Source organism: Nelumbo nucifera, chromosome 1, assembly GCF_055504915.1.
Source record: "Nelumbo nucifera cultivar China Antique chromosome 1, China Antique-T2T, whole genome shotgun sequence".
Classification (NCBI taxonomy): domain Eukaryota; kingdom Viridiplantae; phylum Streptophyta; class Magnoliopsida; order Proteales; family Nelumbonaceae; genus Nelumbo; species Nelumbo nucifera.
In genome coordinates this window covers 49,049,592-49,056,072 of record NC_142649.1, presented here as the reverse complement: position 1 = coordinate 49,056,072, position 6,481 = coordinate 49,049,592, and the positions used below count along the sequence as shown (strand labels likewise).

Below are 6,481 nucleotides of genomic sequence, written 5' to 3'. Positions count from 1 at the left end.
ATCAAGGTATGTTTGCCTATAAAAGAAAGAAAACAAAACGGAAATAGTGATAAAGCGACTTATTAGTTTACCTTATGGAGTTACTAAAAATTGGATATTTTGAAAAAAAAAGGCCACTAGGTGAAAACCACGTCGAGTCAGGGTAAATCTACGAAAACTGGATTAGGGTAAATCTACGAAAACTGGATTAGGGTAAATCTACAAAAATCTGGATCAAAGTAAACCTGTGAAAACTAGATCTGGGTAAATTTGCAAAAAACTAGATCAGAGTAAATTTACCAAAACTGGATCAAGGTAAATCTGTGAAAATTGGATTGGGGTAAATTTGCGAAAACTGAATTAGGATAAATCTACAAAAACTGGATCAATGTAAATTTGCAAAAAACTGGATTAATGTAAATCTACGAAAACTGGATCATGGTAAATCTGTGAAAAGTGGATCAGGATAAATCTGCGAAAACTGGATGAGGATAAATCTGTGAAAACTAGATCATGGTAAATCTATGAAATCTGGATTAGAGTAAATCTATGAAACTAGATCAAAGTAAATCTACGAATACTAGATCAGGGTAAATCTATGAAATTGGATCAGAGTAAATCGACAAAAATTGGATCAAAGTAAATATGTGAAAACTGGATCAGAGTAAATCTGTGAAAATTGGATCAGAGAAAATTTGTGAAAACTAGATCAATGTAAATTTGTGAAAACTGGATTGGAGTAAATCTGCAAAAACTGGACCAAAGTAAATCTGTGAAAATATGGATCAAAGTAAATCTATGAAAACTGGATCAAAGTAAATTTGCGAAAACTGGATCAAAGTGAATCTGCGAAAAACTGGATCAAAGTAAATGTATGAAAATTGGATCAGAGTAAATCTGCAAAAATTAGATTAGAGTAAATCTACAAAAACTAGATCAGGGTAAATCTGCGAAAATTGGATCAGAGTAAATTTGTGAAAGCTGGATTAGGGTGAATCTGCCTAAATTGGATCAAAGTAAATCTGCGAAAAACTAGATAAGGGTAAATCTGCAAAAATCGGATTAGAGTAAATCTACGAAAATTGGACCAAAGTAAATTTGCAAAAACTGGATCAGGGTAAATTTGTGAAAACTGGATCTGAGTAAATTTGCGAAAACTGGATTAGGGTAAAGCTGTGAAAACTGGGTCAAAGTAAATTTGTGAAAACTAGATCAGGGTAAATATGCAAAAACTAGATCTGAGTAAATCGACGATAACTGGATCTGAGTAAATCGACAAAAACTAGATTAGAGTAAATATGCCAAAACTGGACCAGGGTAAATCTGCGAAAACTGGATCAAAGTAAATATGCGAAAACTGGAGCAGAGTAAATCTATGAAAAATAGATCAAAGTAATCTACGAAAACTGGATCATGGTAAATCTATGAAAACTGGATCATGGTAAATTTACGAAAACTAGATCAGAGTAAGGCCATGTTTGATGATTATGTACTTGTTAAAAGAAGTACTTGTAAAACAAGTACTTGAAGTACTTATTTTAACAACTACTTAAGGCTGTTTGGTAACGCACTTTTCAAATCACTTATTATGTTTTTAAGCACTTATTGGGGTGGGAATGTTTGGTAAGCTACTTTCCCCATAAGTGCTTATATTGATGTAAATGACAATTTTAACCCTTACTTCACTCATACATATATACAATGCTTTTCACATGTTATACTATACATTTCATCTGAGAGCGACCCCACTTCATGACAACTAGGAGCCCACATGGACCCACACGTGAATCGCCATGTGGACTCAATTAATAACAATAATAATAATAATCATAATAGTAATAAATAATCACAATAATAATAAAACAATAGTAATAAATAATAAATAATAAATAATAATTATAAATAATAATAATTATTTGGCACTTCACCGAAACCCTAACCCTAAAATTCATTCTTGCATTATGCAAGTCCCTGAATTTTTATACATGTCAACCAATGCATTAAAGACAAACTGATTTGGTTTGATATTGCTACAATTTATAAGATTATGGATTTCTTTTCCATAATCCAAAGAACCCATTTGTGCACAAGCTGATAATGCACTTGCTACAGTAACTTCATCCGGCTTAAATCCCTCAGCTTGCGTCTTAGTGAGAGCCTTCAGAGCTTCTTCGCAATATCCATTCTGTGCATATCCAGCAATCAATGAATTCCATTTCACCAAATTCTTGACTGGAATGCAATCAAAGATCTCTCTCGCCTCCTTGACGTTACCCTTCTTGCAGTAGCTAGCAATTATTGACGACCAGGAATAGTAGTTCCGCTGTGGCATCTCCTCAAATAGCTACCTTGCCGTCTCCAATTGCCCAATCCTCACATATCCATCGATCATCACAGCCCATGTCACCACATTCCTCATCTCATGTGGAGAGCAATCGAATAAATGCCTAGCAGCAACAATATCCCCATTCCTTGCAAATCCATCAATCATCTCTGCCCATGTAACTTCCGTCTTCTCTGGCATCCATTCAAAAATAAATGATGCAGAACCCATGTCACCATTCCTTGAATACCCACCTATCATTGCATTCTATGTTACCATATTCCTATCGGGCATTTCGTCAAATACCTTGCGGGAACCAACTATATCGCGGCATTTAGAATACATGCTAACCAATGAAGTCCCTATCCTCACATCTAAATCCTCCCCAATTTTGATTGACTCAGCATGCAAAGCTTTCCCGTGGCAAAGCATGTATAGAGATCCACAAGCCTTGAGTAGTAGAGGAATAACACCATAATGGTGGATTCCTTTGCGGTGAATTTGGATGTAAAGAAGAAGAGCTTCTTCCGGGGCTCCTTGAGAGAGGTACTTTTTTATGAGATGAGACCAAGATCCATGAGTTGGAGCCATCATGAACTCTCCTTTCTGACTTCCAACCTCCTCTCCCTCTCTGTCGATTGTCGTTCACCACTAGAGCTAGTTATGTCTTTCGATTTGTCCAAGACAGAAAAGAAACTAGAGAATATTCTTTGAAGACAGGTGCGAGGGACAATCGTTCTGGCTGAGTTCGGCACTATCTCTGGGAACACAAGCGCTATTGCACGAAGGATCATGGAGAAATTGTCGTCTGAAGCTGATACGAGACTCTGTTTCTCGCAAAATCGGTATATATTTCACATATTGAGATTGGATGATCTCACCTTTCTATGCATGGCGAACGACACCAGCGGATGGTGAATAGGGTCCATCACTGATCGTCACCGGTGGACCTACAACTGGTGCGCCGCTACTTGGGTTTAAGTTTTGAATGAATGGAGGAGGTATAATCCTCGTGGGGGTATTTTAGGCATTATAAAGAATTATCAGGGACTGATTCGACCCATTTTTTTGGAGAAGTACTTCAAGAAGTACTTAAAAAAGGCCAACTTGAAGTCACTTTTTTAAATAAGTACTTCTTTAATAAAAAGTACTTCTTCCCCACTTTTTTACCAAACACCCATAAGTACTTAAAAAGCACTTAATGTGTGATCCCATGTCTTAAAAGAAGTACTTGTTAAAAGAAGTACTTCTTTTAAGTGTTCTCAAACACTACCTAAATCTGCGAAAACTAGATCCGGGTAAATCTGTGAAAACTAGTTCAATGTAAATCTACGAAAACTAGATCAGGGTAAATCTGCGAAAATTGGATCACAATAAATATGTGAAAACAGGATTAGGGTAAATCTACGAAAACTGCATCAGGGTAAATCTGCAAAAACTGTATCAGAGTAAATCTATGAAAACTAGATCAAAGCAAATCTACAAAAACTAGTGATGAGAATGAAAATTATTATAATTTTATCCCTTAATATTCAGTCTTTTATACTTATTTAGTGCCTAAATGGACTCATTATTCTTATATTTTGATTTAGGACACGAAAGGAGGCGTTAAGTGAAAAACAAGGCTAATCGGGTAATTCTGGATAGTTTTGGCACTGCATCGTAATTTGGGTATAACTCTCTCATCCGTACTCCGATTGAGATGATTCAAGATGCGTTGGAAAGATAAGCAAAAATTCTACAAATTTCATGTTCTGAGTTTTGATAGATGCTGGAGCCATTCCTTAGCCTGCAAGTTTTCATTCGGGAATTCACCACTCTCCCGCTTGTACGAGAACTTGATTTTTGAACCCTTTCTTGATGAGTCAGACTTGGAGACTGTTATCTAGTGAAATTTTAGGAGATTTTGTCCAAAATCAAGCAAAAACTTTGCAAAATCAAGCAAAATCTTTGCAAAAGATTCAAATTAAACACAACTATGCTCGGTTCACTATGTTAATTACAGGAGTCTCACTAATGCACTGCCCATGTTTTAATTAAGATCACACAAGTCAACTAAATCCAGGATAAATCACCAACTCACAATGTAAATTCAAGAAAATTCAAGAGACATCAATATGAGTATATGAACACTTTATAAATGCTTCATAATAAGCAACTCAGCTAGATTGTCAACAAAAGAATATACAACTGCAAATTCAAGTACCATGGATTTTACCAATGAAATAGCATAGAGTCACCAACCAACACATGAGATCTTGAAGGTCAGCCTTTTTCTCTTGTTTTTTTTTTCGCAAGAACCCCCACACTTAAGCTTTTCAACACACCACTTGTGGGGCATTTTATTCTTTCCTAAGTTATTAATATGCCTTTTGACGCAAATACAAACGTGGGTAACAAATGCACCTGGTTACTCAACATATAATATACTTAGAATGCTTTGCATACTTTTATTCTTATTCGCCGTTTTACGCGAAAATCGACATTTGTGATGATGATTCCTGGTTACTAAGCAACCAAAAACATTGGAGTAGACACATTTTAATTTAATTGACCTTAACTCATGTCTCTGAAGTAAATAATTTGACTTCCATTACAGTTACAATCAATAGCATCCAAAGGAGTAAATGTAACTTCATTCATTAGCTACCTTGCTAAACTACCCATTAATCCGCATCTCAAAAGTATCATACACACCAAATTGACTTCCTAAATTTATGCCCTTTACACTACAACTTAGTAAATTCACCCTAAATTCTTTTAACTTGATACGTCCTAAAAATAGCATGAGTAGCATTCTTTCATTGACTCTAAAAAAGATAAACACTATTAGTACCAAGCATAGCTCACACAATTTTTGCAAAAATTTTGCTTTGCCTAGAACAGAGAAATTCAAAAGAAAAGACTACTGCAATTAATAAAGAAAAACTGTTGCTATTAATAAAACATCACACCTAATCACCCCACACATTTAACATGAACATTTCCCTCAATGTTCATAGAGATAGAATGTGAAGATGAATTCAGCAATGAGGGTAGTGGGACTTCAAGTAATTGAAGGGGTTTAGAGAACTTCCCTGAAGAGCATTCTGAAATCTGGAATGGCTCCTTTTGTTTGGACCCTCTAGCTTCTAAGAACCAAAAGAAACTAGGAGGATAGAATGATAAACACTCAGAAAGATCAGCAATCCACAAAATTAACATCCTAGAAAAGAAACTCGAATGATACGAAAAAGAAAAGCATAAAACAAATAAAAATAAGAACTACTTATCAACATTGGGTTGCTTCCCAATAAGCGCTTGTTTTCCGTCTAAAGCTCGACGTTGCAGTTGGATCAATGAACATCTAGGTACACAGTTGGTGGGGTAGGCAATTCTCCATCCACTACATATGGTTTGAGGTGCTGAACATTGACATCTTTAAAATCTTGTTCTACCTCACTAACTTGACATATTTCTTTCACACATGAATCGATCACATCAATTCTCATGCAAAGTTCTTCCTCCATAGGATGCTTCATAGCCTTGGACATGTTAAACTCCACTTTGTCATCACCAATTCGAAGGGTCAGCTTTCCTTCATTCACATCAACCAAGGCTTTCCCTATGTTTAGAAACGGTCTGCCAAGGATCAAGGTGCAATCACGATCCTTCTCAAAATTGAGCACAACAAAGCCCACAAGAAATATAAACTTGCCCACTTTCACAAGTACATCCTCAATCACGCCATGAGGTTTCTTGATGGAATGATCCGCCAGTTGCAAAGTCATCAAGGTAGGTTTCACTTCTCACAGGCCAAGTTTCCTGAAAATAGACAAAGGCATCAAATTAATGCTAGCACCTAAATCACACAAACACTTAGGAATTGTAAAACTCCCTGGGTCTTTCAATTTGGTAGGCTTCTTGCTGGTGATGATTGAACTGCACTTTTCAGTCAATGGGACAGTTTGGTCATCCTCCCATCTTCTCTTATTATTGATGATCTCCTTAAAAATTTAGCATATTGAGGCATCTGGGCAAGAGCCTCAGCAAAAGGAATATTGATTTACAGCTTCTTAAAAATGTTCAAAAATTTGGAAAATTACTGTTCAATCTGTTGCTTCTTTAGTCTTTGAGGAAAAGGGATTCGTGTGACATAGGGTGAAGGTTGGGCATTAGAGTGATTCTCCTTGTCACCTT

The 6,481-nt window shown here is 36.1% G+C and overlaps 1 pseudogene; it reads right to left on the bottom strand.

Moving 5' to 3' along the window:
• Positions 1–1,921: 1,921 nt before the first annotated feature.
• LOC104590800 (pentatricopeptide repeat-containing protein At3g21470-like) lies at positions 1,922–6,072 on the bottom strand (annotated as a pseudogene).
• Positions 6,073–6,481: the final 409 nt, after the last annotated feature.